Here is a 10,182-nt window from a genome sequence, read left to right on the forward strand (position 1 = left end):
TTAAGCAAATATATGGTTATATATATAATCTCTTACAAAGATAAGCCAATGTTGCACCTCAAGGGCTTGGCAAAAATGAAATAATACAAGGCCAAAGACTTAGAGAAGGAAAACAAAACAAAGCAAAACAGAGTAGTTGTAAATAGAAGATAAAAGCCAAACATACATACATACATACATACATACATACATACATACATACAGAAATGGCTTAGAGCTCATCTTTTAGAAAGATAAAAACCAGAACTTTAGCTTTATCTGTGGTGTGTGGTGGTGAGATGTCCTACAGGAACTTCTCAGCTCCCAGGCATGGATCCCTGGGCTTCTCGCCTCAGAAGCACAGCTGTTGGCATCATGGGAAAGTGAAGCTCTTCCCTAAGGATGACTCTTCCAAGCCTGTTCACCTCACAGACTTTCTAGTCCACAAGGCTAACATGACCCACATCATCCAGAAAGTTGACAGGCCAGAATCTAAGATGAATAAGAAAGAAGTTGTGGAGGGTGTGGCCATTGTGGAAACTCCACCCATGGTGGTTATGGGCATTGTGGGATACATAGAAATACCAAGAGGCCTCTGGACCTTCAAGGCAGTATTTGCTGAGCATATCGGTGGTAAGAGTAAAAAGTGTTTCTATAAGAACTGGCACATCTGAGAAGAAGGCCTCCACCAAATACTGAGAGAAATGGTAGTTTGACATGGGCAAGCGACAGCTGGAAATGGAATTCAAAAGCATGAAGAAGTATTGCCAAGTCATCTGCATAGTTGCCCACACTCAGATGTGTTTGCTTTCTCTTCACCAGAAGAAGGCACACTTGATGGAGATCCATGTGATGGGGCACTGTGGCTAAGAAGCTAGACTGAGCTGGAGAGAGGCTGTGAACCAGGTGTTTGGATAGGATGAGATCATTGATGTCATCAAGGAGACAAAAGGAAATGGTTACAAAGGAGTAACCAGGGTTGACATACAAAGAAACTGCCCTGAAAGACCCATCGAGGGCTGCCCAAAGTTGCCTGTGTGTTGGAGCCTGGCACCCTGCCCGTGTAACCTTTTCTGTGGCTCAAGTTGGGCAGAAAGGCTACCACCACTGAACGGAGATAACAAGAAGATTTGCAAGATTGGTCAAGGCTACCTCATCAAGGATGGTAAACTCATCAAGAACAATGCACCTACTGAATACCACCTGTGTGACAAGAGCATCAACCTACTGGGTGGCTTTGTCCACTATGGTGAGGTGACCAATGACTTCATCAGGCTCAAAGGCTGTGCAGTCAGAACCAAGAAGCACGCTTACTATCTGTAAGTACCTGCTGGTCCAGACCATTCAGTGGGCTCTGAAGAAGATTGACCCGAAGCTCAATGACACCACCTACAAGGTTGGCCATGGTTGTTTCCAGACCACAGAGGAGAAGAGAGCATTCATAGGACCACTCAAGAAAGAATGCACAGCTGAGGAGGAAGGTGCTTAATACCAGGAGCGTTTTGCACAGCAGGTGGGGCTCATCAATAAAAACGTTTCCGGGGGGGGGCGGGGGCAGACAAAGTGAAACAGTGTGAAGTTTTAAATAAATAAATGTAGAAGTAAAAGGGGATATTTTTTAGCTGATACCACCGGAAGACAGCAAGCCACTGCGAGCAATCATGGGCCAGCAAATCAGGTAGCCCAGGAGAGCAGAAGGGCAGATCGACCAGCAGAGAGGCAGGAAAAGCTGGAAGATCTGCAGACAGTGGCAACCGAGAAGATTGAGTCTGTGATGGAACAGAACCAAAACCCTCCCGGCAAAAAGAAAAAAAAATGCCAAGGGGTCTGATGCTTGGTGGTTGAATTCCACAAAGCATTTAAGGCCCAGCTGTCGATCCTTTTCCAACTCTTCCGGGAAGTTGAAGAGGAAAGGTGAATATATATATATATATATATATATATATATATATATATATATATATATATATATATATATATTATTCACACACACATAAATCTATATATATATATTCATACACACACACACACATATTTCCTCAGGGGGTATGTTTTCAATGGCAGTCACTTAATTGGCATGGATAGAATCCTAGGTTCAATCTTTGGCATTAAAAAGGAGGAGGAGGAGGAGGAGGGAGGACGAGGACGAGGACGAGGAGGACGAGGAGAAACTATATAAGGCAATATCACGGATGCTTGATGAGCAGAAGCAACTCCCCTTCCCGAACCACTGGCAGAGCAGACTCCACGGCACAGGCACATTCACTACAGTCATTTGTTGTTCGCTCCCGAAAGGTCAAGCAAATGCCTTTCTCGGCGTGCAATGTGTCTTCATGATCAAAGGTCTCACCACACCATACAAATGACAGATGAAGGGTGTGTCACCACAAAAAGTCCATGCAAGACAGCCGTATGGGACATTATACACAAAGGTGACAAGCACATAGCTTTCCCTCTGAGTTCAGGAATCAGACAGACAGACAGACAGACAGACAGACAGACACACACACACACACACACACACACACACACACACACACACTTGGCCACTTCTGTTCAACATAGTGTTGGAGGGCTGGTCAAAGCAACTAAATTAAGATTTCAAAATCAGAAAGGAAGGCATTAAATCTTGTCTTTTTGCATACAAGATTCAGTATATACTAAAAAAAAAAACAAAAACAAAAACAAAAAAACTAATGACTGCCAAAAAAGGCCATAACTAATTAACTAATTTTAAAACATGGCAGAATATTAATACATAAAAATCAGAAGCTGCCTGTACGCAACAGCTATTTGAAAGCAAATCAAAAGAGCAATCCCACCTCGGTAATACAAAAACGAAGTGAATTCATCCATGGCTATAAGAAGCCTGAGCTATGAGCACTGTAAAACATGGATGGGGCAAGTCCAGGAGAAAGGTCCAGGAAACACAGAAAGATAGCCCATGCTCATGGACGGGAAACCAAATTTGCTTAAAACGTCTGTAATGTCAGAAAAGACAGCTACAGCCCTCATCAATGTCTGATGAGTCCCCAGTATTTCTGTTCACAGAAGTAGAAAGGACAATCCTGACCTTTGAAGAACTACTGAGGAACCCTGAGCCAGCGTTGAAAGCATCAGGGTGGATTCAAATTCTCCCACATGGCTGTAGTAACTAAAACATAACACAAGGATCAATGATGATCAAAGCGACCGATGCCACGGTCCCAAAACAAACGTGTACATGTGTGCCTGACTGGCTGAGAGGCCATGGACACAGGAAGAGAGAACACTCACACGTAAAAAACAAAACCGAGCTCTTGCCTCACTTTATACACCAAAGCCAGTCCCCACACGGACTAAAGGGTCTAACATGGGATTGTGAAGTTACTGGGAGGGAAAAATGAATCATTGTGATATGGGTTTTGGTCGTGATTTGTTTTGTATCATCTCCAAAGAGCAGACAACAAAGACAAGGCAAATAAAAACAGAACAAACAAACAAAAATCACAGGACTTCATCAAGCAGAAAAAAAAGGGAAGAAAACACTTTCAAATTATGCAAAACGAAAACATTAGTAAATGAATCTACATACAAGGCTGGTGGGAGGACCGTAGGCAGCCCTATCTTCTTGGAAATGACACAAGTCGTTTGGGCGATTTGTTCTCTCCCTGGCTGATGGACTGCTCATTGCTTACAGGGGTGATTAAAAGTCATAGGCCAGGCCGAGACCTTCCCAGTCACCCTCCAGCCCTGCCTAGCGGACAACCGGGCAGGTGGGGACAGAAGCAGATCTACTTGAGGCTACGAAGGCTGACAGACATCAGACACTTCTTAGGAAGATACAACCATCTTGCTGAGGCAGGTCCAAGAATTGAAAGTTCTGGGGATGCTGGTAAGGGACGCTGGGACCTGCTGACAGACAGACAGACAGAAGGAGAGTGGGGCTAAGAGAGAGAGGGGAGAGAGTATGTGTCGAGAGAGAGAGAGAGAGAGAGAGAGAGAGAGAGAGAGAGAGAGAGAGAGAGAGAGAGAGAGGAGAGAGAGAGGCAGACAAGTAGCAGTGTCCAACTTGCACTTGGCTGCTGTTTCTTTTAGGTTTGGGACTCGGACCACTGAGCAGGAAGGCTGGGGACGCCAGGGGGCAGCCATGTCAGGGTCTAGAGCAGGCATGCTGGAGCAGACACACCCCCAGTGCACATTGAAGGGCAGGTGCAGATACCCAGGCTGGCTCTGACCAGTGAGAAGTAGACAGGGATGCTTTGTACCACCTGCAGTGTCCAGACCCGGTGCTCGGGTCCTGAAACGACATCTGTCGTGGTGGGATAACTTTGTAGTCATGGCATTTAGAGAGGCGGTTGGATTCAGCAGCCCCAGGGCCACCAAAGCACAATGCTCTGCTGGGGTGTGGGGAGCTCCAGCCTGCCCTCCCTTCAATACCACGGGCTTACAGGGTGCGTGGACATGTCCTCCAGCTAAGGAGGGCCAGCTCTGCCCCAGGACTGTTGGGTTGTAGCCCAGGGCCACTTTCCCAGGCTGACCCGGAGGCCCAGGGCTCTGTGGGCGGCAGCAGTGACCCCAGCTCACCCTGGGGAGGGGGGTAGTCACGTCTCCTGTCTGGCCCAGTCGCTCCCCTTGGTGGCTATAATTGGCAGGACCACAAGGAGGGTTTTGTTGACCCTTCTGCAAGGGCAGCACATGGTGGGGGGGGGGCTGCTCCTTTCATCTCCCAGGCCCCCAATTACCCCTTTCTCTGGCCTGGATCAAGATGCTTTTAAATAGCACCAGTCAAGGCCTTGGGAGCTGAAGTGCTGGGGGGACATGGGGGCCCCTGCAGCTGCTCACAAAGGAAAGAGGGTGTACTCCTGGACCTGGGAAGAAAGGCTCAACTGGGACTTAAAAATAGACTCCTGCTCCAACATGTCCCAGCCCTGCTACCCAGCCTGGGGACGCTAATCAAAGCATGACCCCACGGCAACTCCTGTAGCCCTCCCTCAGGTGTGTCTACCTGACAGAGTACCCCGGAAAAGGCAGCTCTGGCAACGGGCGATGGGTACCAGCTTACAAGGTTTGCCCACTACATCTACCGTGCCCAGGCCATTAGTGACTTTCCTTCCCTTCACCTTTCCCCTAACAGACACTTCCTTGACCTCTCAAAACCAGCTGACACAAGGTGAGGGGCTTCTGTCCAACTGTCACTGCTCCGTGGGCCACCTTCCACACTGAGTATCTGTTATCATGCCTGGGCACTTCGGAATCACAGGGATGCTTGCTTTGAGCCCTTGACCCTAGTACAACGCCTGGAGCTGGGAGAAGGGAGTAAGAAGGTGTCCCTAATTGTAATTTAAACCTGTCCCCAGCCTCGGTCTTTCCTCCTTTGTCTGAGCTCTCTGTGCCTGGTCCCACTGCCTGGGCAGTCAGGAGACACCAATTTCAGTGTGTGGTCTGAAGCCCCTGCTGTCTGGGAGCCGCATAGATGACTACTCCAGACCTTGGTGTGGGGTTTTCAGATGGGTATGACAGAGTAGGTACTCACTTCCCACACTCTGTACCCACATATGACCCTCTGGCATGAAGAAGGGTCTGAAGCCACAGGTGTTGGTATCTGATGTCCTCTCCCCCCATCTGGGGGTATGCTGGTCTTCTGGTTAAGGTCCTTGTTTTGTTTTGTTAAGTTGTCACAAGTTAGACTCATCTAGGAAGAGGAAACTTCAATGGAGGAAATGGCTTCCCAAGAATGTCCTGTAAGCAAGTCTGTGGGACATTTTCTAGGTTAGCCATTGCTGTGAGAGGCCCAGCCCACTGTGTGTAGGGCTAACCCAGTGTGGGTGGTCCTGATTGTATTAAAAAAAAGAATGCTGAGTGAACCACGAGGAACATCCAGTAAGCAGCACTCTTCCATGGCTTCTGCTTCATTTCCTGCCTCCAGGTTCCTGCCTGGGCTTCCTGGCCTGACTTCCTGTGTAAGCTGCTTTTGCTAATCATGGCAAAGCCAACTATCTTAGGGAGCTGAGTACATTTGTCATTGCTGTCCCACCATGTTGTCCCCATTTACATGCTCCCCCAGGCTGTGCCTTGGTTTGCCTCTGAAGAGTGGCAACTCTAACACCACCCCATCCTGGCTCCCCCCACCCCCCATACCCGCTCACATGAGTCTTAGCTTCTCTCTGTATGTACCATACGCCTGATACTGATTTTTGAGACTAACAGGACCCTCCTGAGCTGGAACGGCTGTGACCCAGGGACTTAGGGTGCTGGGAACTCAGCGATCTCCAGATGTCAACTTGACATCATCGGTCTCAAGTTTATCCCACGCTGATGAAGGTGCAGGAAGTGGTACCCATGGGAAGAAGCCATGGAGACTTTATCAGGGAAACTCATTTGAGGAAAGTGAGAGATTCATCCAAGAAAGGAAATGCATGTTTGTTTGGGGGTGTTAAAGGATTTATGGCCGAAACTGGACAAAGACAGAAATAACTTCTGTTGAGATTAGTTAGGCTCTGGGCTATGATGGGCTGATACGGTGGAAGGCACACATGCTCTGTGTAAGTCCCCTTGGTCAAAACAACCACACTGTTTACACACTGTCCATCCAGTCAGGGGTTGAAGCCCCTGACCTGTGCTTGTTAACTGTTGACCTTGTCTCTGTTTCATCCCACGAGCCTGCTAGTTATCAACCTTGCCTGTGGCTTGCTGGCTGCTAATTAGACTAAGCTCTCACTCTTACAGGATCAGCTTGTAAGCTTTAGCATGTGGGAAAGCTAGCTATCCCAGCTGCCCAGATGTAGCCACGCTCTTCCTTCATTACCTACCTAGCCCCTTCTCTATGGTGGTGTCTTTCGAAAAATAGGTGGGAGCTTCTCGTTAGAGGTCATCCTTACCCACAACAAAATCTGTTCTAATTAAGCTGCATCAGAAGCAAGAGTGTGGAGGAGGGCAACCATGTCCCGAATCTGTGCCCAGGACTCTGTGGCAGTTAGCAACTGGTCTCACTGTGGGGGAAGTTGAGGCAGGGACTTGAAGCAGCTACGTCACGTTCACGGTTAGGGGCAGAGAGAAATGGAGGTGCACACGCCTATGCACGCTCACCATCCACTTCAGGACCTCAGCCCCTGAGAATGGCCAGCCTGGCCCAGATAAGCACTCTCTGAGACTGTCTCACACATTGGCTCTGGCATCAAGTTGAAAGTTAATACTGTGGCAGGACCTGTGGTCGCCTGCCAGTGAGCAGGGCTGGCTGAGACACGAGTGAAGTGTTTTTCTGACCCGTTCTCTTCCCCCTGTCAACCTCCAAATCCCCATCCATCCATCCCTCTTCTCACTGATCCACAAGCTGTTCTGTCCTTCCATACATTCATCCCCCCATGTCCATCATGCCTCCGCCTGCTGTCCTGTCCTTCCATCCATCATCCCTATTTTCATCCTTCTATCCTTCCCTTAATCTACCTCATCTTCCCTCTCCCCATCCATCCAGTCACCCTCCATCCATCATCCAGTATCCTTACATCTACCATAACAATCACGGCAAGATAAAATGGGACCATTGCATATCCTCCCACCCATGCCCATCCCCCTTGTCCCTTTCCTCTTTTCCTCCACCCCTCCCCCCTTCTACCCATCTCCCCATTTATCTGTCTTCCTCTTTTTCTTGCATCCATATCTTCAGCCACTCATTAGTCCATCCGTTCCCATCCTCCTAGTGGCATCACTAACACTTCCTTATGTGCACGCTAAGTGGATGAGCGCTTCCCCTTGAGAAGAGTGTGTCATCTTCGATAGGAGACCTCGATTAAATACAGAATCCAAGGAGTCGGGTGAGTGGGTGGTTTGGGCAGGACCTCAGAGAAGAACTTAGTCAAGCGAGGGGCCGTCCTGGAGAAGAGTCAGTGACAGTGACAGTCCTGCTTTCCTCCTGCAGTCCAAAGGCTGAGGGTCTGTGCTGTTTGTCCTCTGCCCCAACCCCCACCCTGGCATCTCCCTGATGGCATCTCCCTGATCTGTCTGAGCCACAAAGCCACCTTCACTTCCCGATTTAATTCCTGTCTCTGTCACCCCACAGTTTTCCCAGACTCAAAGACAAAGATAAAGATATCATAATAACTGTAGCAAGACAACAAACAATAATGCCCAGTGCTGAGGAGAAATGGGACACTGTCGCTTACGTCTGGATAATTGTGAGATTCATCTTCTCGAGCCCATCGCCCCTTCTCTGTTTCATTTATGGCAGATTTTTTAATAAAAAAAAAGTTGATAAAAATCAAAGCAACATAATCAAAATAGAAAAGCCTGACATTTATAGATGTTGTTTATTACTTTAGCGTTTTAAAGTATTAAAAAAGCACACCCAAATTAGTTTCTTATCAAATGTCAAATTTTCATCAGGTTTGTGCCTACCAACTATTTAGACTTCATTCTTTGGAAGGAAGTTGAACATCTCGGGGAGAACATGGAGGAGCCTCCCCAAAGACTTAGCGCAGATGCTTTCACTCGTCATTCACCGCTAAAAATATTAACTTGTCATGTTGTTGTCCCTGTAATGAGCCTTGGGAGGGACTCAGCTCTGGTGTTTGTTTCCCTGAGCACAGTTAGAGGCATTGCTAGTTTCTGTAGCCCAAACTGCATAGGAAGGCCTCAACCAGATCCCTTCCAATTAACCCTGTAACGTTGACCTTGAATATGTGGCATCTCCCTTCTCCTACACAGCTGTGCAAAGGGTGGCACAGCAGCACCCCAGATAGGGGCCAAGGGAGCCTCCTGGAGACAGGATCGGTTTCTAGTGTGCAGAGAGAGAGGTGAGTGGGTTGAGCCCTGATAAATCCAGGGCTGCCATTCTTAGATGTGACTGCTCAGAGCAGAGACAGGGTAGGCAGAAAAAGTAGATCAGAGAGTATTTTACAGAAGGCTAGCCACTATCTGGGCCAAGTCACTGTCCCTTGAATCTTAGCTTCCCATTGATTGAGCTGTCCTCAGCGTGTTTCTCATCTACCAAATGAAGAAATGAATCCCTAGCCCACAGGTGCACTGGCACCAAATACTCTTCTTACCCCCCTCTGAGTTCCTCCCTATCTTGAAGATTCTACACCTCCATAGCTGAGCCATGGTGTGTCCCCAAGACTCTGTCCCTAAAGGGGTCTTTCTCCCTGAAAGCACCATATGGGGCAGATTCAAGGCCTCTGACTGTGGGAGAGGGAGCAAAAGCAAAACCTCTGATTGGAGGGCGGAAGTTGAGTCCCTCAGTTTCGGGAGCTGAGCTAGACAGAGAATGCCCTCTGACTGGAGGGTTGAACTGGAGCCCCATAACATGGGAAGGGTCAGACCAAGGATGGTCACTGATTGGAAGGCAGAAATAGAGCCCCTCGTAGGTGTGGAGCCAGACGGAGGATGCCCTATGGTGGACAGGGAGAAGTCTCCATGGACTGGGCTGTGGTTTCTGATTCTCTCTCCCATGCACACTCCTTTTCAGTACCAAGCCCCTAAGAAGGGGCGTCAGATGTAGTTTACATGATTCTCTGGATCTTTGGCTCTAGGGGACACTGAGCATTGGACAGCTGGTAGCTGGAAGAGAGGGGAGACAGCGATGCCAAGAGATGTGGCATTTATGGACGATTAGAAGAAAGAAGCTATCGCTGCTCGTTTTGAAAATCTGCCAACAACCTTCAGAGAGACAGCTTCCTGGGGAAGTCACGTGACTGAGATCGGGGAGACGAAGAGCCTCTTACCCTGGGAAAGATGTTCGAAGATGAGAGAACTCTGTTCCCCTTGTAAGTAATCAGCAGGGCTTTACCCCTGTCATACAGCAGGGGGGATCACATGGTGACAGAGAGAACAAGAGGCACCCAGATTCCTTCTATGAAAACTGCTCGGAGGGGTTTTTGCTCCAGGTGACTAAGTAGCCATTCCCAAGAACGGTCCCGGGGCTGAAGTGTTCCTGCGCATTATACCTCCCTACACAGTTGAGTTGACTTGGGGACTCAGTTTCCAGCTGTGAACCCAAAGGTCACACTAAGACCAAGGCGCTAATGTCCCATGCATAGACCCCATCCACTCACTCCGCTGGCTCCAGGAAGGCGGTCTTCACCATATCTGGAATGGAATTCCATTCCCCACCCCCACCACACCCGCTTTGCGTCAGTCATAAATAAAATCCTCCGCGCTGCTTAAAACCTCCCAGATCAGACATAAGAATGCCACTGGGAATCAAAGGCAATCCTCTTCATCAGACCC

General features: G+C 48.5%; 1 pseudogene; it reads left to right on the top strand.

Annotated features, from left to right (window-relative positions):
* Positions 1 to 278: 278 nt before the first annotated feature.
* Positions 279 to 1,468, top strand: Rpl3-ps6 (ribosomal protein L3, pseudogene 6; annotated as a pseudogene).
* The last annotated feature ends 8,714 nt before the right edge of the window (positions 1,469 to 10,182 follow it).

Source organism: Rattus norvegicus, chromosome 6 (genome assembly GCF_021556685.1).
Source record: "Rattus norvegicus strain SHRSP/BbbUtx chromosome 6, alternate assembly SHRSP_T2T, whole genome shotgun sequence".
NCBI lineage: Eukaryota > Metazoa > Chordata > Mammalia > Rodentia > Muridae > Rattus > Rattus norvegicus.